At 43.5% G+C, this 25526-nt stretch overlaps 1 pseudogene; it reads right to left on the reverse strand.

Annotated features, from left to right (window-relative positions):
- Positions 1-19421: 19421 nt before the first annotated feature.
- LOC128476074 (uncharacterized) lies at positions 19422-19521 on the reverse strand (annotated as a pseudogene).
- Between the last annotated feature and the right edge of the window lie 6005 nt (positions 19522-25526).

The raw sequence follows: 25526 nt of genomic DNA on the forward strand, positions 1-25526 counted from the left end.
AAGGCTCAGGGTAATCGGAGTCCAGAAGTTCCCAGGTATGATGATGATTGCTAAGCTTAATAAAGGGTAGTTAACAACAGTTAATGTGACAAAACTCAGCTCTGGACTATAATTCCTATGATTCTCAGCCAGCTCAAAAGCTTGTGGCCCATGGCATTTTCAACAAATCTTCTTTGTTACTTCCTTGTGGGAGGCTCATCAGTGTGATCCATGGTGATAAGCCAACAGGGACACATTAAAGGAAAAAGAGAGGTCTTGTATGAGAGAGTGCATTATGTAAATTTGGAAAGGAAAGCTTGCTGCAGTAGGTAGAGTGCACACTGTACCCCCAGACACCCCCATCTATAGCCGCCAACTTCACTATTTAGGTGTGCTGTGTAATAAAGTCATCCGAGGCCAGAATATGTATATCATGCCAAACGTTTACAGGCAAAAAACAGATCAGTAATCCCTTGCAGCCTAAGGTAAATTCAATAAAACCTCTGTGAGTCATGTAGAAGATAAATACTTCACAGAATAAGTTCACTGCTCCGCTCTCTCTCTTTCTCTGACACCAACTCCCTGGCATCCGGGTGTGAGGTCAAGGAAATTCTAGGTTCAGGAGGCAGTGTTCTACAAGGGAGGGAACACTGGAGAAAGAATAGTTGAAATCCATCAGCTTGGCATCTGATATTTAGACCGGCTCTGACACAAGCTCTCATACCTGAGTTTATAGTGAGTTTTCAGTTGAACTTGTTACATCCTGATTATAAACACTGTATCAGTGACCTCTGAGCCAAATGAATACTATTGTTGCCCGGAGGGGGGTCAGGATCTCACCACATGCAGACGTCAAATCCACTCCTGGAAGCAGAAAAGATCACAGTGTTGTCACAGGGCAACTCAAGCGAGCCCTTCACCTTGCTGGTGGAGTGAAATGAAAAATAATTTCATATTGATTATTATGGAAATCTAAATTATTTACAGGTATTGTTTGTTAGGCAATTGATGGAAGAGCCAACAAAGAAGGAGGCTATGTTGGATTTGGTATTGACAAATGGAGACTTGATTACGGATGTCGCTGTAGGAGAGTGTTTGGGCTCCCATGATCATCAATCAGTTTAATATAAGGACAGAGGTTGAATTGGACCTCACTAAAAGTAAGGTTTTAGATTTTAGAAAGGCTGAATTTTTTAAAATGAAAATATATATCGTTGAGTCTTTGATGTCCATCTCAATGAAGATCAGCAGAAATGGAAATATTTAAGAGATGTGCTAAAGGCTGCAAAGCATTGCATTAAACTTGTTAGTAAAAATAAAAGAAATAGGAAACCACTATGGAAACCACTATGTGGCATTAAAGAGCGATAAATAGACTCATAATGAGGAAGATGAAAGCAAATATAAAATTAAGCTTAAGGAAGCAAAATGCATTATCAGATGTGCCAAAGCACACAGTGTGGAGTAAATTGACAAGTTAACAAAAAAAGGGTGATATACCCTTTTATAGATACATACATGAAAGGAAAAAGTAAACAAATAAAAATTAGATTAACCCATTTGCACCCCTTTATGACGCACTGGTACATCAAGTCTATGAACGGCCTGGACTATACCTTGTCGACTGATCGTGTGTGATGGCACTCACTACCTCCAAACCTCTTTAGCCCGTAGTATTAATAATCATTAATAAAATGTGATTTTAATTAAACTTTTTATTTTTGTATGTATACAAATATGTATTATATTTTCATATGAATTCTAAAATGTAATTAATTTGGGGAATATTTATACTTAATTTTAAATAAGTTTATTTAATGTATTTATTGTAAATTAACTATGGAGTTATTTATATGTATATACCATAAATATTAGAACATTGATCTATGTATGATAATTTATTGATACTAATATCTGATTAAACCATGTTTTAACCATGACATTTTTTGTTGGCACTTTATTTGATGAGATTTATAAACCTCATCAGCCTCATGGCTGATTTTTTGTGAATTTATGTTTGAGTAGAATGAGACTTTATAGTACTCTTTCGGTTCCCAGTGTTGTTGGCAAAAGAAAGCGATACTGGAACTATGTGTTACTGTTACTTGTAAGTGCCTTTTTGACACTGGATGACAAAAAGTTGATTGACGGTTACTGCGCCAGTTGCGGTCTGTATTTTCAATCCCTACCCATGTGATTTGATATACCATATCGTGGCTGAACCCTGAAAAAAATTACCGTATTTGCTCGATTATAAGATAAAGTTTTTTCAGAGCAAATGCTATGAAAAATATCCCTCGTCTTATATTCAAGGTCGTCTTATAATCAGACCTCAAACAGAGGTCTGACTACAAGACTAAGATCCAGATCCCCTGCAGCGCTGCAGGAGACCTGGACCCTCCTCTATGGCAGCCGATTAATACATTACTGAAAACAATGTTTTTTAAACAGAATGAATGTGAATTACTTTATCAACAGACCTAATAAACATTGTGAATAAACGTGTAGCTCTCTAAAATGGGGGTGAATGTGTGTATGTATATATATGTAAGTGTATATTTTTAGAGTGTCTGTGTGTGTGTGTATGTAAGTGTATGGTGTTGGAGGAACTGTTGATTAATTAATCAAGGGCACTTAATTAGCAACGCCTGTCTGATACTTAGCATTTTAATTCCGATGGAATCAGTAAGGGCATACTTAATTTTTCACAAATGCTTCTCCATTTTGGCTTTATTTTTGTTGAATAAATCATGTCACTTGTTGTTCATCTGAGGTTGTATTTACCTAATTTTTAGACATGCTAAGGAACAGATGATTGTTATTATGTTGTTATGTAAAACCATAGAATTCAAAGAGGGTCACAAACATTCATTCTCACACGACTGTATATACACACTCTCTCTCGCCTTACCTCACCCACAGCATTTGCTCTGTTCCTTTAAAGCGGCTTTTGTTTATAGGGTATCCGCTGCTGCTGACACAACAAATGACCTGAAACACGCCATGCTTGTCATTCTTGCTCACTAATTTACTTTATATAATAGGACTTTTGCACGTAAATTGCCTTAATTACAACCAGAGCCATGTGGGCTCGTTAACTAGACAAGATAGGATCAATAAAAATAAAAATATTTTGCAGACAGATCTGCAGTATGACAAGCTCATGTAGTTAGTTGATTCAGTTTAAATAATTCATTAGGAGCTATAAATGGATTATCTTTTCAGGTCATGACCACAACATATTCTGGATGTGCCCTATGAATAATATAACATATTAATTTCAGGCTTTGCATATACAGATTGAAAGGTATTTTGCATTTAATACAAGAGCGGTAAGTAAAGCTTTGCTCTCCATGATTGTAAGGTTGAAAAGAAACTTTATGACATCTTTGTGACATCAGCTATTCTTTGTCAGTTTGAGGTTGTAACACTTTATGTATTGTACCAAGCCTTGGTAAATCTATATAAATAATTGATGCTAATTACAGGTGCCATTAACCTTTTCAGTTCCGACAACATATGTGATACGTGGTTGGCAAAGTGGACCCACAATGTCAACCGTGTGTCTTATATGTTGTGGCACTTCAACATCCTCCACCCACTATTGTTTTTAGCACAAAATCATTTTCTGTAGCATTGGGGCAGCTTATCAGCTACGGAGCCGATTTTCAGTCATTTCCCCCATCTCTGGGGAAGTCTCACATGGTTAACTGCACACAAAAGACTTCTATTAAAGAAAAAAAGGCTTTTGTTTATAGTTAAAAGCAGAGCCTTCCTCTGCAGTAAACAGAATGCCGCAGATTGGTCACCGACCAGTTAGCAGTTTATCCAAAATGTATTATTTATTGTTCTAAATTAGAAATTGCCAGGTGATCTTTTTTTTTTTATGAATCAAAGTTTTTATTGAGTTTTGGTGGAAGTTATCAACAGGAGAGGGAACAAAAAGAGGGGAGGGGACATACACACAAGAGAGTCCTGACACAGCAGGGTAAGATGTAGTATACAGAACACTAAAACAAAAGCAAACGAGAAATAATAATACAGTAGATGATGCAAATCAAGAACAATAACAAAATATACAGATACCCATACAGAAAAAAAATACATATACATATATACATAAAAAAAAAAAAAAAAAAAAGGGGGGGAGGGGAAGGGGCACACAGCCTGGCAAACCCCATAACCCAGCGGTCACCCTACACGGTAGCCAGACCCACGCGTACAGAGGGATCCGCCACAAAACGGGACCAATAGAACCACTTCCTCCCATGGCGCACCTCCTGCCCCGAGTGCCCAGCCACCAACTCCTCAAGAACTCGTACATTTTCCACCCGCAGTATCCACTCGCGAAGAGAAGGTGGAGACACCTTATTCCAGTGCAGGGGGATCAAGGCCTTAGCCTCATCAAGTAAGTGCCTAAGAACAGACTTCTTGTAAGAGGCAACCGAGAGAGGAGTATGGTGCAACAAGTAAGACAGAGGTTGGAAGGGAGGCGGGGAATCAGTGAAAAGACCAAGAGTATCACGAATCTCCCTCCAGAAGGGGACAATAAGGGGGCATTCCCACCATATATGCAGAACAGATCCCCCCGGGTGACCACAGCGCCAACACACATCGGGATAGTCAGGAAATATGGCATGGAGGCGAGCTGGGGTACGATACCACATCGTGAGGAATTTGTAAGAAAGCTCCTGAGTCTTAGCACTAATAGAACAAACATGAGTTAACTGAAAGATTTTTTCCCATTCCGGTCGGGACAGCGAAACACCCAAAACACTCTCCCACTTCCCAGCGAAGGCGGGCAGAGGGTCCCCCAGCCCCTGGACGACAACCCTATATAAAAGAGAGATCCCATGCGCCGGAAGAGTCTCCCGCCTGTGCAACCCCTCAAAGGGAGTAACCTCCCGGATAAGATTGTGTTTTTGCGGGATGGAGCTAACGAAGTTACGTAGTTGCAAATATTGGAGAGAATGCAGGGCAGAGGAGGGCACCCCTCGAAACAGATCAGAGAAGGAACGAAGCACACGGCCGCACATATACGCACTCAGTGGCAAGGAGTCCTCAGGCCGCAGCAATAGAAAGGTCCCGCCACCCAAGCCCGGGGGGAAATCCGGATTATGGCGAACAGGGGTCAAGGGCGAGGGGTAAGTCGTCAGAGTATGTCGACGGTGCGAAACGTGTAAAACAGCAAGGGTAGCCAGCACAAACAGATTACCCCCAGCCGCCCGCCGAGCCGCCCCAGGGACCAACCACGGCAGGACACGAAGAGGGACAGAGGCAGTAGAAGCCTCAAGAGCAACCCACAATTTGTGGGACGGATGGTAACTCCACTCCAACGTCCGCAGTAAATGACAAGCAAGATAGTAGGAGTGAAGGCACGGCAAACCAAGACCACCCTCAACCTTCGGTCTCTGCAACAAAGAGAGCGCCAACCGCGGAGTCTTCCCAGCCCAAATAAAAGAAATGAAGAGCGATCGAATCGATGAGAAAAAAGTGCGAGGCACCCTAATAGGCAGCGCCTGCAACAAATACAACACCCTAGGGAGCACATTCATTTTAAGCGCATTAATCCTCCCGACCCACGAAATATAGAGTGAACTCCACGACAAAACATCCTTCCGGATCGCCTCAAGAAGGGGGGGAAAGTTAAGGCCATACAAAAGGGAAACATCAGCAGCCAACCACACACCCAAGTGCCGCATCTGGTGAGAGCACCACCGAAAAGGAAACGCAGAGGACAGGGAGTCGACCTCAACCCGTGGGAGGGACACATTCAACAACTCAGATTTAGAAAAATTGATCTTCAAATTTGACAGGCGACCATATTTACGAAATTCATCCATGAGCACCGGCAAAGAAACCCGGGGAGACGTAAGGGCAAAGAGCAAGTCGTCTGCAAAGGCCACAACCTTGTGATGAACATCGCCGCACCGAACACCCCGAATATCCGGATGAAGCCTGACAGCCTCTAAAAAGGGTTCCAAGGAGAGGACGAAGAGCATAGGGGACAAGGGGCAGCCCTGCCTAGTACCATTAGTAATGGGAAAAGAGGCGGAGAGCGCCCCATTAATCCGAACTCTAGCCGAAGGGTTAGAATAGAGGGAAGCAACCCATTGAAGCATGTGAGGACCAAAGCCCAAACCGCGCAAAACAGCAAGCATAAATGACCAATCAAGGCGGTCAAACGCCTTTTCTGCGTCAGTAGATAGAAGCACCGCCTCAGAGCCCGAGTGATGAATCAAATGAATCAAATTCAGAGCCCGAATAGTCCCATCCCTACACTCCCTACCGGGGACAAAACCAGATTGGTCCGGATGTATCAATGCCGGCAGAAACCGGCCCACCCGTAAAGCCAAAATCTTAGCAAACAATTTAAGATCAACATTTAAAAGGGATATGGGCCTATAACTACCACACACTTCGGCATCCTTCCCCTCCTTAGGAATCACCGCTATCGTAGCTGCAAGGGTATGCGGATGAAAAGCAGCACCCCCCAAAATAGAGTTGTAGACATCCAGCAAACGAGCACCCAAAGGAACAAAAAACTTTTTATAGTAGGCCAAAGACAACCCATCAGGCCCCGGACATCGTCCCGTTTTAGAGAGCTTAAGAGCTGTCTCCAGCTCCCGAAGGGACATTGGGGACTCCAACGACTCGGAAGCCTCCCGGGACAACTTACGGGTTAAATGCTGGGACAGGTAGCTAACCAAAGCAGAACGGCGAACATCGGCACCCTCAGGACACGACAGCGTGGGGGAACGGTTATAAAGATTGGAGTAGTAAGAAACAAACGTAGCGGCAATATCAGAGGGAAGATGAAGAGCTACCCCACCAGACCCACGAATCGCAGGGATATAAGTCCGACGACGTCTCGCTCGTAAAGCCCTAGCCAAAAACTTCCCTGGCTTATTACCATGCTCATGATAGAGAGCTTTAAGGGTGGTGTAATGTTTCCGAGCCTGTGCATTAAGGAGGGATGCAAGCTCCCGGCGGAGAACCAACAATTTAGCGAAGACATCATCCCGCAACGTGTCCTTATGGTCCCTCTCCAATTGCCCTATCTGAAGGTAGAGGTCACTCAACTGACGAGCAGCAACACGCTTCCTTTCGGAACCCAGCCTAATCAGGTGCCCCCGAATTACGCATTTATGTGCCTCCCAGACCGTAGGAAGGGGCATATCAGGTGTCAAATTCGTAACAAAATAATCCCTGAGGACAGAGTCAATGGAATCACATATCGTAGCGTCAGAGAGCAAGGACTCATTCAAACGCCAGGCAGTCTGAGTGGGTCTATGTAAGGCAGAGCGAAGGGACACAACGAGAGGGGCATGATCCGACCAAGTAATCGAGCCATAACGAGCCTTCGTCAGGGAGGACAGGTGGTAGTGCGGAAGAAACAGATAATCTATACGGGAATAACGATTATGAGGAGCAGAAAAAAAACTAAAGTCCCTATCAGAGGGATGCAGAGCCCTCCAGCAGTCCACCAACTGGTTGTCACGCAACACCGCCCGCATCCGCCGAAGCACGGTGGCCGGGGTCCGGGACAGGCCAGTAGAAGAGTCAAGCTTCGGGTCTAGGACAACATTTAGGTCACCCCCAAAAACTAAAATCCCCTCCTGGAAGTCCCGCAGCTGCCGCAAAGTTTTAGAAAGCCACACATGTTGCCGAACATTGGGAACATAGACATTGGCAAACGTATACATAACGCCAGCCACGTGCCCCTTGACAAAGAGGAACCGACCGTCCCCATCCGAAACATGGGCGACTTCCGTCCAAGGGAAGTGTTTAGAAATCAAAACAGCCACCCCCTTAGATTTAGCTAAAGGGTTAGTACTATAATAAGCGAAAGGAAAATCCCGAGATTTCAAACCCGGGTGAATTGCACCACGAAAGTGAGTTTCTTGAAGGAACGCCACAGACACATGGTGATGTCTCAGGTCTCTAAACAGAGTAGAGCGTTTCTCAGGGATATTGAGGCCCCTAGCATTAAGAGAAAACAGCACCAGATCAGCCGGCCGGAAAGCCATCACCACCAAACCAAAAGGGACCAAAAAAGAAAAAGAAAAACGAAAAAGAAACAAATCAAACAAAACCGGGCAAAACAAGACAGGACGACACAAGACAAAACAAGACCAGACAGGACAAAACAAAACAAGACAGGACAAGACAAAAGAAGACGAGACTAAACCAAGCAACAGAGGGGAAGGAAGGGACGAAGGGGAAGAGAAAAGGAAAGGAACCAAAAACAAGTACCTATGGCGTCAGCCAAGGGCAAAAAAAAAAACGTCCCAGAGATCCAAGATCCCGCAACGTCGCCCCGGCGAAACAACGACACCTACGGTGAGAGGACTGAGGCAGTCCCGAGAAACCGAACGGTCCGGCCAGAGCAACAGCACCGGCAATAAAAAAGAAAACAACTAAACAAACGAACAGGAGAGCCTACTCCCCGGCAACCTGACATCAGAGATCAAGAAAAAGAGGGAAGGGAAAAGTGCAAAATCGCTTGGACCACGGCCCGATATGGGCAGGAAGAAAACAAAAACAACACCCACCCGGAAACCCACCCGACACACCAGGAACCCCAACCACCCCCTCTAAAAGCCCTCCCCCCCAAAATAACCCCCCCACACAGCAAATAAACGGCAAAATAAAACCATCCCATAGCGGCAGGGGAAGCCAATGATGGAGGACAAGAAACAGGCCTTCAGCCCACAATGGGACCAGGACGCCGCGTAATACCCTCCCAAAAGGAATACTCAGCAGAGCAATGCATACAGCAGAGGTGCCAGAGACGACAGGAATAGCACCAGAGATGCGAACAGCAGGCATTCCCATGGCATAGAAATAAGAGCAATGAGAGAGGGAGATAAACGAAAACAAAATATTTATATCCAAGAAAACACAACCCCCCCCGAGAGACATCGCACATAAGCATAACCCCTTGCACGCTTGGTACATACAGCACCCGGCTGAGAAACAGCACCAGCCATGGAAAAAAACAAAAGAAAACAAAGGGAGTAAAGAAATAAAAGAAAAAAAAAGTAAAAAAGTTCCTCAGCAGCGACGGCAAGTGCAGCACCGAAGGCGGGGGGGGCACGAAGTCCGACCCCGCGGGTGGGTAACCTCTCAGGAGAGACACGATCCTGGCGCACGGCGCCCCGGACGGAAGGACCACGACGCAGCGGAGGAGCAGGAAGAGTCCAGTCGTCCACAGAGATGGCAGGCATTCGGAGGTCACGCAAGAAAGCAGGGAGCTCGTGATGGTATCGGAGGGAGATCGTGGCTCCCCCGGAGCGAGCATTAAGACTAAAGGGGTAGCCCCAATAGTATTGGAAGCCCCTCCGCCGTAGCTCTGAGGTAAGTGGACGAAGGGCTCTGCGAGCCTGGAGGGTGAGGTCAGAAAGGTCCTGAAAAAAGGAAACATCATGACCCTCGAAGCGCCAGGAGCCCACATCCCGGGCCCGACGCATAATCCGCTCCTTGACCTGGAAATCGGTTACACAGCAGATCATGTCCCGGGGGGGTGATGACAGGGGACCCCGAGGTCTCAGTGCCCTATGCGCACGATCCAGGCGGAGGACAGCGTCCGCAGGTAAGCCCAGCAGGTCCCGAAAGAGGCGCACCACCAGGTCCTCGACATCCTCCTGTAGCCGGGGATCGGCCTCGGGCAGGCCGCGAATACGGATGTTATGACGGCGGCCCCTATTGTCGAGGTCCTCTAGACGCCGCCGGTACTCCGCCAGGTAAGTCGAGTGATTGGATGTAAGAACTGACAGATCAGCTGTCAGCCGAGCCTGTCGCGACAACTCTGCCTCCTGGCTGGAGATCCTGCCCTCCACCCTTGCCAAATCCGACCTGAGGCCCGTAATGGCGTCAGTCACCGTCTGCTTCAATTCGGAGACCAACGCGCTGAAGTCCGCCTTCCAAGGAGCGGAAGAAAATAAGCGGAGCACTTCATCCGAGCAGGCAGGCAGGTCAACCGCCGCAGGCGGACGTTCAGGGCTCGGATCAGCAGACCCCCGTGAATTCGATGGCGAGGAGGCCTCGTGGTCGTCAGGCCCAGGGGGATCCGACACCGCAGGGGTGCGGAAATACGCACGAAGAGACGGCGGCATCGACGAAGCTCCATCCCGAGAGGATGATTGAGAAGAGGACTGCCGTTTATTACGACCCATGGTAGGGGATGAAAGCGGATTGTGGCTAAATTAGTCAGGCTGCCAGAGGAGCTCTGGTCTCAGGCGTCCATGTCTCTCGGCGGTCAGCCACGCCCCGCCAGGTGATCTTTTGTGGTCTATAACACAAATGACCTTCAGAATAATAATGATGGGTGTTGCATCATAGGTTGTATAATCCCCTACAAGTATGTTTCGTTTTGAATGCTTTTACTATTTCATATGGCTTATAAAACTGATCCTCTAAGTTGCAAGCAGGACCCTCTTACCAAATGCATTGGTTTGTCTTAGTCTGTCAGTTCTAGATTTGTCATACATGTACTGTAAGAAGCACTGCATAAATTGTTGGTGCTAAATAAATAAAGGATAATAAATTATATCAATCATTTAAAACATATATCTTGTCATTTAGCACCTAACTGTATCCTTTATTTGGCAAATACTAGCATAATTTGTCCAGAATGGTTATGCAAACATTGAATGTATTGTTGCATTATGTACTACAAATACATTGGAAACTGTATATTGGTCTATAATACTGTTTATAATTTGTGAAAAAATCATGATGAGGGGCAAAGTGTCAATTTACCCGTGACATGCTTTACATACCCAGGTACATAAGTTCTACAAAGTAAATTTTTACAGCTGATTCTACACCTGATTCCTAACAAAAAAGCATCCACACACACGCCATGCCTTTTTAACATTAAGCATTCACATAGGCATAGTCCTCATGCTGTGGTGGCTTCTGTTGCGCCTCGGGTGGGAACAAGACTTACTAACATACAATAGACATGTTCTAGGGTGACAGCTGTAATGTATCTCACTAACCAAAAAACAACACCTTGCAAAGTTGCTTTACAACTTTTTTACTTAAAATTTATTTGGTTTTCAGAGAGGTGATGGACCAGATGTTCGGCCTGACAGAAACATGCCTTTTGTTATATTTATTGCAATGTTCCTTTTGTCTCCGCAGTTTAGCTGTTGGCACATTATAGTGCAAACAAGGACACGATTTGAATAATTGATGGGCATATTGACTGTTCTGGTAGCAGACAAACAGGGAGAAACTACAGCGGTTATATTCAGCGATTATAAAAGCTATGCCTATTATTACCCGCTAATGGACACATATACTCTCTAAACAGGGACATTTTCAAATGTTTTTCTTTAAGAATACAAAAAAGGCACTTATCACAGTTAGAGCTATAATGGTAATCTGCAACCTTTTAGACGCCATGAAAACATTTATGACTCAAGGGAGCGACTAAAAATGTCTTGTATATCATTTTGTTCTAGTTCAAAATCATTTTCAGTTAACTATTTTGACAGGCAGACTGATAGATAGTGGTGTCCTTCTTTTAAATGAAGAACCCCTCCAAATGCATTTGTCCCTTTTCCCATCCACCAGCTATTTTTCGTAGCAGGTGAAGTGTTCAGGACAAACACATTTCTTAGTACTGATATACTTACTGCAGGTCCGCCCCAGCGCTGGCTTGGCAAACATTGTGAAGGTGTCAAACAACATTTTAATTGGAGCACTTTTCTGCCACTGACTGGTTGCTTCAAGCAGCCAATTATTAGAGCTGCAGGTTCGTCCTAACATAAGTGCTTTAGTTTTCATTTTTTAAAGTATTCATATTACTTATAAAGTACTTTAAGGTAAATTATTTCTTTTGACGAGTCTGTCTTTGACATTATGCATATGGTAACAGACAGGGCCGGCCGAAGACTTAACGCCGCCTGGGTCGAAGTTTAAAATGCCGCCCCCCGGTACTTACCTTTAAACAGTTCTGCGGCGAGTCTCCCTGCTCTGCCACGGTGCCGGCTTGTAATGCTGAGCGCCGGAAATTGATGTCACTTCTGGCGCTCTGCATTACAAGCTGGCACTGAGACCGAACAGGGAGACTCGCCGCAGAGGAGAGAGAGAGGGGCGCCGAGCGGGTAAGCGAAAACCACTCGGTGCCCCTCTCTCTCTCTCCTCCGCTTCAAAAAAAAAAACAAAAAAAAAAGAGCTTGGGGCGGCAAAGTGCCGCCCCTTCTAAAGTGCCCCAGTGCCCCAGTCGGCTCCATTGTAGGGCCGGCCTGTCACGGTCTGCCCAGGCTGCGGAGCTGCATATCTGTCCTGCTGTAGTTTCTCTGCTTTGCTTTGATCCATTCCTGGATTTCCTTTTGCTTTGTTCTATTTTCCATTCCTTGCTTCTGCTCCGGCTCTTTGCTTCAGCTCTGCTTCCTTTATTAGGTGTGCCCCACCTGTGTGTTCTGTTTGTCTCAGTCTGCAGTCTGCAGTCTAAGGTATGTCTCAGTGCTATGTGTTTGGTTTTCATGTGTGGTTTGTTTTGTATCTTTGTCAGCAGGGATTAGCGTTAGGACCCACCGTCATTGGAGTACTTTGGCGTAGTGGTGGGCTAAGCATACTATGGCCATATCATGTGACGGAATCTCCAATAGTTATCTTGTAGTCCTAGGCTAGTTTCTGTATTCATGTTTGTTTGTCTCTTATGTACCTTTGCCCTTCTTCCTTGTATCATCTGAGGATTCCGGTTCCTCTCTCCTCTCCCCATGTCCCTGTTAATATGTCCTATCCTTGCTTATAGGAGAAGCGTCCGAGGGTTCCGGCTCCTCACTCCTTCCCCTGTGTTCCTTGCCTTCTTCCCTGTCCTTTGTTGTGCCCTGTAACATGTATGTCTTGTCTGGTTATGTTTATTCCTTGTCTTGTGCCTGTTTATATCTTTCGCTATTCATGTCATGTTTCTAGCCACTTCTCGTGTATATCTTGTATCATGTTTCTTGCCTGGTCTCCCTTTCCTTTGCTGTGTTTATGTGTCTGCTACATTAACCCTTTGCTTAGCTTCCATTCTCCCAGCCTGCAGCATCCTGCACGTGACTCATGTGATGCTTCATGCCTGCTCCAGGGTGTCTGCAGGATTCGTTTTGTTCTGGACTCCATCTGCTGCCATATCAGGGCTCTGGTGTTTGGCTGCACTACCTAGGTGCTCAACGCCTGGGCGAGTGTGGTCACCCTGCACCAGGCCCTGCCCCAGACTCCACTACTGCATCGTGACTCCTGTGAACAACCATCGGGCGCGCTGGGTCCTTCCAGTCACCAGCTTGGACCCAGTCCATGACACATGGCCGCAGGTAAAAGGCCAGGAGTTCGCGGAGAGGAGTTTGCAGCGTCAGCCCTTCCAGTGGGCCTCCGTACCCGTCTGCCCTTCCAGTGGGCCTCCGTTCCTGTCTGCAGCATTCCAGCCCGGCCAGAGGGCTATCCAATCGTGTGCACCCCATCAAAAGGGGTTTCCTATCGTACACCCCACCAAACGGGGTTTTCTGTCGTATACACCCCATCAAACGGGGTTTTCTGTCGTGTACACCCCATCAAAAGGGGTTTCCTCCTAAGCTCGCCCCTTCCGGTGGGTTTCCTCCTAAGCTCGCCCCTTCCGGTGGGCTTCCTGCCAAGCTTGCCCTTTCCGTAGGGTTTCCTGATGTGCGAGCCCTTTCCATAGGGCTTCCTACCGAGCGTGCCCTTTCCGTAGGGTTTCCTGATGTGTGAGCCCTTTCCGTAGGGCTTCCTACCGAGCGTGCCCTTTCCAGAGGGTTTCCTGCCAAGCTTGCCCTTTCCAGAGGGCTTCCTACCGAGCGTGCCCTTTCCAGAGGGTTTCCTGCCAAGCTTGCCCCTTCCGGTGGGCTTCCTGCCAAGCTTGCCCCTTCCGGTGGGCTTCCTGTCATGTTCCGGAGTTGCGGCCAGCGACCCACTATGGACTCCCAGTATGAGTGCCTGTATCCGGGCTACCTTGGTTGAGTATTCTCCAAGTGGGCAACCTGCCGTGTACCCTGAAAGAGGGTTTCCGGAGTTGCGGCCAACGTCCCACTATGGACTCCCAGTATGAGTGCCTGTATCCGGGCTACCCTGGTTGAGTATTCTCCAAGTGCGCAACCTGTCGTGTGCCCTGCAAGTGGGCAACCTGTTGTCTGAACCTGAACCCGTGCCTGTGCCTGAAACCGTGCCTGTGCTTGAACCTGTACCAGTTGTGTCTGCCCAGCAAGTGGGTTACCTGCCGTGTCTGCCTTGTCAAGTGGCTTATCTACCTTGCCTTCGTCTGGCTCTAAATGTCAGCTAGAGACTACTTCCTCAATCCTGTACAGTCATTCTGATTCCTGTTTTTGGAGGAGATTTGTCTACTAGCGGCAGTGCTGGTCATCAAAGGACTCCTACGTTTTTCGGACTCTGTATGCTGGTTCCTGGGTTGACTTGTTTCCTCCGTTCTCCCGTCAGAGGGCGGGCCCTCCTTCTCTTGATGTTTCTGTTCGCGTCCGGAGGCCGCTCTTTTCGGAGGGGGATACTGTCACGGTCTGCCCAGGCTGCGGAGCTGCATATCTGTCCTGCTGTAGTTTCTCTGCTTTGCTTTGATCCATTCCTGGATTTCCTTTTGCTTTGTTCTATTTTCCATTCCTTGCTTCTGCTCCGGCTCTTTGCTTCAGCTCTGCTTCCTTTATTAGGTGTGCCCCACCTGTGTGTTCTGTTTGTCTCAGTATGTCTCAGTGCTATGTGTTTGGTTTTCATGTGTGGTTTGTTTTGTATCTTTGTCAGCAGGGATTAGCGTTAGGACCCACCGTCATTGGAGTACTTTGGCGTAGTGGTGGGCTAAGCATACTATGGCCATATCATGTGACGGAATCTCCAATAGTTATCTTGTAGTCCTAGGCTAGTTTCTGTATTCATGTTTGTTTGTCTCTTATGTACCTTTGCCCTTCTTCCTTGTATCATCTGAGGATTCCGGTTCCTCTCTCCTCTCCCCATGTCCCTGTTAATATGTCCTATCCTTGCTTATAGGAGAAGCGTCCGAGGGTTCCGGCTCCTCACTCCTTCCCCTGTGTTCCTTGCCTTCTTCCCTGTCCTTTGTTGTGCCCTGTAACATGTATGTCTTGTCTGGTTATGTTTATTCCTTGTCTTGTGCCTGTTTATATCTTTCGCTATTCATGTCATGTTTCTAGCCACTTCTCGTGTATATCTTGTATCATGTTTCTTGCCTGGTCTCCCTTTCCTTTGCTGTGTTTATGTGTCTGCTACATTAACCCTTTGCTTAGCTTCCATTCTCCCAGCCTGCAGCATCCTGCACGTGACTCATGTGATGCTTCATGCCTGCTCCAGGGTGTCTGCAGGATTCGTTTTGTTCTGGACTCCATCTGCTGCCATATCAGGGCGCTGGTGTTTGGCTGCACTACCTAGGTGCTCAACGCCTGGGCGAGTGTGGTCACCCTGCACCAGGCCCTGCCCCAGACTCCACTACTGCATCGTGACTCCTGTGAACAACCATCGGGCGCGCTGGGTCCTTCCAGTCACCAGCTTGGACCCAGTCCGTGACACGGCCCTGGTAACAGATGTTTGTCCATAAGATGACCCCATACATACGCCCAATACATTGAGATGCACGCTGTAAGCGGACGCATTGTGAACAAGCATTGTAAATAAATGGAGCAATGTGGAGGGATCAAACATGCAACTTTTTTCTCATCCAGACAATTGAGGACATTAAAGGCTTTTGATCCTGTGATGTCCACCTTTTTCTTATCTATCTATCTATCTATCTATCTATCTATCTATCTATCTATCTATCTATCGATTTATTTGTGTGTTTTTTCTTTATTGGACACTGCACTTTGAGAAAACAACATCCAGCTGAAGCACCCTAGAGGGAGTTATATCAACTGCTTTTTGTGTTTTTCTTTTTATTGTATGAGTGCCATTGTATATATAGTTTTGAATAGGCTTTGGAAAGTGCCAGACATGGGTTGCAGCTATACATGGGGAAGTTTTAATATTTTATTCATAATATATTTATATTGAGTTTTGGTGGCTATTTTTGCTTGCCTGGAACATTATACTGTTCATTACACTAGATTCATATCATATAGACCCGTACACAGGTCCCACTTTTAAATTTAGGTACAATTGGATCCAATTTACAATTATGATTATTGCTATTTTTCATTTATAGTTCCAAATTCCATAGCCCAATCACAAAGGGAGAATACAAATTTTATAATAACATTAAAAATTAATAATATACAAAATTATTAAAAACACAAATAAGCGTTAGACATACTGATCCAGAAGGAGAAGAGGGCACTGTTATTTTGAGTTACAGTCTATTATGTGGTTGAGGGGGAATTAGAAGGAAGGCGAGAGAGTCTGCTTAAGCGAGGATGATTTGACCCAAAGATCACATGCTGAAGTAAGTGGGATAGCTTCTTTTTAGAATTATATGGTTCCGAACAGGTGGTTTTTAGTGAATACCTAGGGAACAGTCAGACTGAACATGTCAAGGAATTCTAGCAATTAGGTGCAGGTTGGATGACATCATAGAGACATGAGTGGAAAGAAGTGATGATTGCTGAGGGGAGACACAAGTGATTTCTAAGTAACTAATTATGTTTTGTCAAGCAGTTTCACTTAATGCAGTAAGGGTGCTTAACAAAACATAATTAGTTACTTAGAATCACTGTTTTATGTACACATGACTCCCACAGGCCCATGATGTTGACAGTTCTAAACAGATTTCTTGCAAGATCTTTAAAACAAAGACACTTGATTAACCCACAACTGCTGCATTAAGGCAACAAACTACCATCAAATTATATAAAGTATCATAAAAGCCACAATCTTAAACATCTGGGGCAGCTTGAGTTCAGGTAGTATGGTAAATATGGTACAATTCATAACCAAATATATATATATATATATATATATATATATATATACATATACATATATATATATATATATATATATATATATATATTAACTTTAACTTATAATGATACATACTTAAAATAGCCATATGATCCCCAAATGAATAAAAACACATTAAACAAAGAATTTCCCAGAATTGAGCGCTTGTAGTCTTGGTTAGGTGGAGGAGAAGTATAGAATTATTTTCTCTTGTTAGTGAAGGTTTTGTTGAATTGCCTCCAGCCACCTACTAGCATCGCTGGGCCAGCAGATGATTTATATCAGTTCACAAATAGTTAACTACCGTACTTACTGACTTATTTAGATTTTGTTCTACTGCTATAGTGAAACTAGTTTTGTGCTTCTTTTTCTGGGGAGTTCTTTAAGGGATGTTTATTGTTTTGTATTCATTTGGGAATCATAGCGCTATTTTAAATATGTATCAAATTTTATTGGGATGTATATATGTGTATATATATATATATATTTATATATTGGAGCACATTTGTACCTAGTAGTGGTAAATATAGTATCCTAGAATATATTTCCAAATATTCTGATAAAGTTTAACAGCAAGAGCTTCAACCTCAAAACTCCTAAGCAGCGGAGGACCTCCTCTTCTACTAGGTCCTCTTCCTCTAGAGCCTGGAATATGATCTTCTAACCCGGCTCTTTAGTTCGCATGCATATTAGACTGTGGACATCATCTGCTCAGACCTCTATAGTACAACTTACTGTTTAAAGGAACTTTGATCTTCCATTAAGAGCTATGGAACAATAGGGTGACTAATAGTGGGCTGCCCCGCCAGCAGCTGTTGCTCCACTTCATCTGACCACCCTAGACTTACTAGGCCTGGGACTTATTATGCCAATTCTCATAAAAGTGGTTGTCAGCCTTGATGTTGATGGGATACTTGGTAGGTATCCTTCTGGTCAACCATCAAACACATCACAACGAGCTGTCTTTGTGATTGTATTGAAAGTATATGATTTCATCTTTTTCTTGCTGCAGGATTCTAATGGCCACATATCCCTTAGGGACATAAGTAAATATCAAGGTAACACAATTATAAGTGCTAGCAATGATAACTTGATGTAAATGTCAAGCTTTGCTGAATTCCTTTTCTGTGTTGGTCTCTAGTACTTTCTGAAGTGTATTCCAGGTACAGTATCTAGCACCCTTTCTGTAAAGTAGGTTTTTCTCACTTCTAACTTTAAATCATGTCATCTAATTCGGTAACTCTTCTGTTGAATCCTCAGAACATCTGCTAAGTGAAAGTGTATGTGTCATTTATACTTTCTCCCTAAACATATGCCAGTCCTAAAATTAATGGGGTACTAATATATTATATATATATATATACCCAGTCAGTTTTAGTGTTGTCATACCCCTTGCATGGATGTGTTGTTATAGAAAATCTTATACACAATATCGTTTTTACCTGGCTTACTAATTAGTGAAATGTATGCTGTTCTAAACATATTGGAAGATCAGACTTGGAAGCAGTATAACTATAGCAGACGTATCAGGCAATCTTTTCATTAACTTGTTCTCATTACCACATACACTTTTAGTCTGCTTTGGGATTTTAGACTTACAGTAATTATCAAGCTTGGCATGCCACTGAATGTAATTAAAACATGGTTTATGAGAGCCTAGATACAGTAGGAAGCCACTGAGAAAGGAGCTAGATTCTTCATTAAAACCTAAGATTACTATTATACTACATGGAGAGAAACACTTTAACCCCCTCGTGACAATGGCTGATTTTATTGTTTGTACCTTTCGTGACAATGGCTGTTTTATTGTTTCTGGGGTGTTTATGTATAGCTGTAATTTTCTTGTTTCTCATTTACTGAACCCACACAAATTATATATTGTTTGTTTTCAGGACAAGAAGGGCTTTCTTTAGATACCATTATTTTTATCGTATCATCTGATTTACTATAAATATTACTCATCTACAAAAGCTAATAAAAAAACCACCCTGCTAATTAGACTCTACTATTTGTCCTGAGTTTAGAAATACCCTATGTTTTTATGTTTGTTGTTTGCAAGTTGTAGGGCAATAAGTAACACGTAGCATATTGCTATTTCAAAACCTTTTTTTCCCCAAATCTGGTCATTATGACCCAATGTCCTATTTTGGACATCTTTGAAGCCAGCCAATGAAATTCACCCCATCAGCCCAAATATTTTTGAAAACAAAGTTTTTCAGTTATTTTTAAAGGACAGCAAATTTACACTGTTATACAGGCTGTACACTCACTACTTTACATTGTAGCAGAGTGTTTCTTCAGTGTTGTCAAATGAAAAGATATAATGCAATATTTACAAAAATGTGAGGGGTGTACTCACTTTTGTAAGATACTGTATATGTCACTGCCAAACACCACAATATATGTTCAGCAACATCCCCTGAGTACAGTGATACCAACCATGACATGGGTTTGTCAGATTGTTTGGGGGCTAAAAGGCCACATTTGAGCAATTCAGTTTTTCAATTTGGAAGTTTGACATCCGGGTCAAAAAGTTTTGTACCCAACTATCAGAAGGGACAGGTTACAAGAAAGCCTGGCCTTTCTGCAAGAGGGGATTTGATCCAGCCACAGAATAGACACTTGTCAGTGCAAATATATCGGATATATACAGAGCAAAATTTAGGCTCATAGAAAAAAAATAAAAAGGCTGGAGCAGGAACAAAAAAAGAAATAAAATAAGCAACAGTGTGGTACAGCTTGAAGCAGTTACCGACCCAATTTTTGCCCATGCTGTAGAATACTCTGCATCTTTTTTGGGGGGGCTCTGCTTCTTTTCCGTAAGGGGGATTTTAAAAATAAAAATGGTAGCCCCAATTCTGCTTTCCCTCATCAGTGCCTGGGGACCAGATGCATCTGGTACAAGATCCCTGAAATATCTTGGATTAAAAGACAATTAAATCCTAGGATTTGCTTTTTTGTGCAATTTGCCTCAGATAAATTGCAATCTTTTCGTACAAGGCCTTTGTCTTCCTCATGAGGTAGGGCTGTAGGGGCTGATCTGACAGATCAACCCCACCCATGTTCCTGTTATAAGCCCTGATGCACGATGGCTTTCTTACAACATGGACAGAAACCTCCACAGTCCTCTCACGGTGGATGGTGCTCAACATGCACACTTCCTTTCTGTCCCTGAACTTCAATGCCAAGAGCTCCTCTTAACGTACAGCTGAGGTCTCCCCCTTTCATAGCCGAGTTTGTGCCAGATGTTGTTGGAAACCCACGTGGGTCTTTCGTATAGTACCGCAAGCTACTGTGTTAAAACAATACAGCAGCTTGAACAAAGAGACACTTGTATATAAGTTTACTACATACAAGTGGTAGCCTTTGTTCATAAGGGGCAATATTAGGTCCCGAACTATTTTTGCACTGGTTCCCAGATGTTCTGAGCAACCTGGAGGGTCAAGGTGGCTATGCTTTCCCTCATATACACGGAAGGCCTGAGTGTACCCAGTCTCGCCCTTGCAAAGCTTATACGCCTTCACTCCATACCTGGAATGTTTGGAAGGAATATACTGCTTCAATCCCAAGCTTCCTTTATACTTCATCAGGGATTCATCCACACAGATATTCCTTCCTGGTGTATAAACCTCTGGAAACCTGGCAGCGAGGTGGGTAATCAGGTGTTGGATTTTATACAGCCTGTCAAACTAGTGGTGCTCCCTAGGGGGCATAGGCTGTTGTTAAAATTCATGAAATGAATGCCTATCCATAGACTGGGCATAAATGGGTGTACTACAGATGGGGCTGGTGCTCGAATAGGAGCGGCTTTCTTATAATGCCCATTAACATTAAGAAATTCTGGCATGTCAATGGGGTCCATGGCCGCTTCGCCCAAAAATAATTAGGGCTAGCAACACGGTACTACGGTTACATCAATATTAATGCCAGGAATTGCAGTAAAAGGAGGGATAGCTGGCCTGTAACGATTAGGTGCTACCCACTCCTCAGCAGCACTGCCACTCAATGATATGACCTAAACTAAGAAATATTTTTGCACTTTAATATGAAGTCCTGCGAGTACTCCTATTTTTTCCATGGATATATATATGTATTAAAATTTTGGATTTTTCCAATGCATTTGGTATATAGTATAGTATACCCTTTTGCAAGCAGGCAACCGAAAACACTGTATGAAAGAAGTCATAGATTATATGAAAGAATGCATTCTATAAAGCAAACAGACAAGAAATAATGTATGTGCACATAATGGAAAAAAAGCACAAAACTATGTCTGCAACCCTTCATCACTTAAAACCTGTCTGTTGTGCAGTGCATTGGCTATAACGTATGTGCAGAGGGCAAACCTCATCATTAATTCTTGGTGCCTGAGCAGGACTCCACCTGATCCAAAACAACAAAATGAAAATAAAATGATATAACAGCACTCAATGATTGCAGTTACTTTCCAGGATGCAAATACACATCATCTATAGCTCACAGACCCCAAAAAGTCTGTGTCCATCTGTGAGTTTACATACCCTATGTATGTGCTTTTAAGCAAAAGGAATTGTATATGGCCTGGAAAAAATGTTGATGTAAACCAACTTTCCTAATTGACAAAGAATAACACGCCCAGCGACCCGACCAGTCCTGCCAAAGGCACACTCTCTCTTTACACTACCATTCCCTCTGGGCCTACTGCAGGCACACTCTCTCTTAGTACTAGCATCCTCTTCTGCCCTGCTACAGGCACACTCTCTCTTTGTACTACCATTCCCTCTGGGCCTGCTGCAGGCACACTCTCTCTTTGTACTACCATTCCCTCCATGCCTGCTGCAGGTATACTCTCTCTTTGTACTACCACCCCCTCCAGTCCTGCTGCAGACACAGTCACTCTTTCTACCACCCCTAATTCCAGCCATGCTGAAGAGATACACTCTCTATGCACCCCCAAGGTCCTACTTCAGGCAAATTCCCCACCACATTTTATTATTATTATTATTATTATTATTATCTCTTATTTATATAGCGCTTACTACAATACATATATTCAAGGGGTATGACAAGACAAGAATTGACAGACTAAAAAGACAGATAAATTAGGTGGCGAGAGCCCTGCTCACAAGCTTACAATCTTGAGGGAATGGGGTGACAAACATAAGGAACAGAGAAAGGTGAAAGGTAGTGTGGGGTTCTATCAGTGACAAGGAAGTTCTAGCAGCTAAGATGGTATGCTCCTCTGAAGAAGTCAGTTTTGAGATATTTCTTGAGTGTTGGGAGTGAGGGTGAATTCTGAAGGTTCGGGGGAAGTAGATTCCAGAGATATGGGGCCGAGTGAAATCTTGTAGACGGGAAAAGGAATAGGTGATAAGTGAGGAGGAGAGCCTTAGCCCATGGGAAGAACGTAAGGATCGAGCAGGAGAGCATTTGCTTATGAGGGCAGATCTAACGTCACAATATATAGTAATGTTAAGGATATACTATATTATACTAAATATAAGATGTGTGCTAAAAATTATACTGCACTATGCACTTTATTGTTTTTCTCCTTGTAAAGTTCTGATCCTTTATGGAGGAGCACTGAACCTGCTATACAAGCTGAGATAAGTTTGGAGTATCTACTTTCTATGTTACACAGATTTTTATTTTTTTTATTTTTTTTTTACTGTTGTTTCCATCGTTGTTTCATCATTATTTGAGCTTCAATTTTGTATACTTTGTTTCTAGTTGTGAGACACTAGGGAAGTTTGTGCTACTCATGTACATGGGCACAGTGTGTACACCTTTGTTTTACTATATTACTGGCCCGCAATTCACTGTAGGGGGGATAAACTGTATGTTTCCATTGTTTCTTTAAAAGAGATAATCAAATTTATCATTTTCATTCTGTATACACAAAGACTTATAGAGACGTATATGACCATAGGGTATCTCTAAATACTTTAACGAGTGGTAAAAAAACATCTGTGATAGCAGACCAGTGACAGAGCAAGTTGACAGTTTCAGGACTCTCCTTGCCAAAAGTTGGCAAATATATGAAGTGAAGTTTGAAATGACATCAAACATTACAATGCCACAATTATGTGTGATTTCAAGATATCGATATAAACAAAAGCCATATTGCTTCTTTGTGTTTATAACACTGACTCCGTAGCCTGACACACGTAGAAATACCCAGATCTCACCATATGCTTCCACAGCTTGAGCTTTCCTGGAAACTCCTCACCACCCATTGCCATTTTAATGATCAGCTAACATGAAATAAAGCAGAAAAAAAGTCTAAACCGGCATTCAGTCCCTGTGATAAATGATGGTAAAAAAAATGGTAAGAGTAAAAAAAAATACCAATACAAGTAGTCAATAAGGATTTTACATTAAGGACCAGCACCACTCTTCTTTTTGAGGGATCAAAAAATCGGTCATGAAACTTTAAGGACAGTGGTTAATATATGACATACAGGCGCCTACCTGTTGTGTATGTGAGGCTAGAACCAGATCTGCCACAAAAGGCAGAAAATGTATGTAAGCAGCGCTCAATAAACTCTAATATGTGTCCTTAGTTTAGAAATACCCAATGTTTTTATGTTTTTTGTGCAAGTTATAGGGCAATAAGTACAATTAGCATTATGCTATTTCACATCTTGTAATCCTGCCACATGTCCTATTTGAGACATCTCTGAAGCCAGTTCAATTTACGCCTGTCGAGCCATACTTCGAACCATATTGTGAGGACTCGGGTAATCAGGTCGGGTAGGAGCCCATGTGCAGGGGATACTTGGGGTACGGTCTGTAACCCACGATGCATGATTATACAAACAAAGACGCCACAAGCAGAAATCCAGGTAATGTATTATATGTATATAACAGGACAAGCAAATAAGGGTTATACAGTCTGTAAGCAAGAAACCAGGCGTATGGCAGGATAAATAAATACCGGTAATAAGTCTTTTGACAGGGAGCCCACTTGGAAGGGCACAAAAGGCAGAGAGCCCACTTGGAAGGGCACGAAAGGCAGAGAGCCCACTTGGAAGGGCACAAAAGGCAGAGAGCCCACTTGGAAGGGCACAAAAGGCAGAGACCCCACTTGGACAGGACACAAAGCAGGGAGTCCACTTGATCAGGACACAAAACAGGGAATCCACTTGATCAGGACACAAAGCAGGTAACCAGGAACGGTGCAGGTGCAGAGCCACAGCCGAAAGGTCCACAGGCTTCAATACAAAGGCAGGGTAAGGCAGGGTAATCCAGGTAACAAGGCCCAGCTGGATGTATTGATTAGGGCTCAACTCAGGTAATAAGGTACACCTGATCCTAGCAATAGAGTTCTGAGTGCTCCAGAGGGCGGAGGGTGGCCACTAGTGGTAGCAGATTTACATACCACAGGTATGAAAAAGCCATGGTTCAGGCAGCGAAAAAGTAGACCCTGACACATATCAAAGTAGGCAACCCCATGTATTTCAATTGGGGGTATTTTAGCACTTGTAAATTCTACCACCAGCCTTTGTCATAGTCTGTGGCAGTTTTTTGTGGTTTTTTTTTCCACAGAAATTTTACTTCGATTATGAATTTACAGCACCTGGTATGTCACTTTCAAACAATACCCCAATATGTGTCCAGGAACATCTCTCGAGTACAGCGATACCACCCATGCATGGGTTTGTCAGTTTGTTTGGGGCTAAAAGGCCCAATTTGGGACATGCACAATCCAATAGTTTTAACTTGGAATTCTGACATCTGTTTATTTTGCCCCTGTGCCCTATTTGGGACATCTTTGAAGCCGGTCAATTCAATTTACCCCCATGAAACCATATAACTAGATACGCTCAGGTATTTCAAATGGTGGTATTTTAACATTTTCCATCCACAAATTCTACCACCAGCCTTTGCCAAGGTTTGTGGTAGTAGTTTTTTTGTGTGTGGTTTCCCCCCCACACACAAGTTGTACTTCGGATATGAATTTAAAGCTTCTAGAATATGTCACTGTTAAACAACTCCCCAATATGGGTTCAGCAATATTTCCTAAATACAGTGATACCACACATGCATAGATTTGTCAGGTTAATGGGAGGCCACATTTTGGGACATGAGCAATTCAATTTTTTATATTTGAATCTTGATATCTGGACATCTTTGAAATGGGTTAATTCAATTTATTCAGCAAAACTATATATTTTTGAAAAATAGACACTCCAGGGTATTGCAAATGCTAGTATTTTAGCTCTTTCCATGCCAATTTTTTTGGGAAGATACAGTGCTAATTTTAGGACTTGCTCATAAAAATAAAAGTTTTTCTAAATATATTTTTTGGACTTTTTTCTATTTACATTTTGTTGGAACATGTAACCACATTTTTATTTTAACTATTTTTTCTTATTTTTTATATAGTTTACTAATCACAATGTAATTAGTAAGCTGGGCTCCATTGACTTGCTTGGTTGAATGCAGTGCCTCAGAGTTCTCAGGAGGGTCTGGACAGACCCTCTTGGGAACTTGTTTATTTTTTGGTGGGCTCCACATCTTGGGAGAGTTGATATCTCTCGCTATGGCGCTTTGGTCGCTCTCTGGATCGTCCACAATGCATCCTGGGGTGAGTTTTCAGTGTCGCTTCAGAGTGCCTTGACATTGTTGATCACCTCCTAAGCTCTTTTAAACTAGGC

Source organism: Spea bombifrons, chromosome 2, assembly GCF_027358695.1.
Source record: "Spea bombifrons isolate aSpeBom1 chromosome 2, aSpeBom1.2.pri, whole genome shotgun sequence".
Classification (NCBI taxonomy): domain Eukaryota; kingdom Metazoa; phylum Chordata; class Amphibia; order Anura; family Pelobatidae; genus Spea; species Spea bombifrons.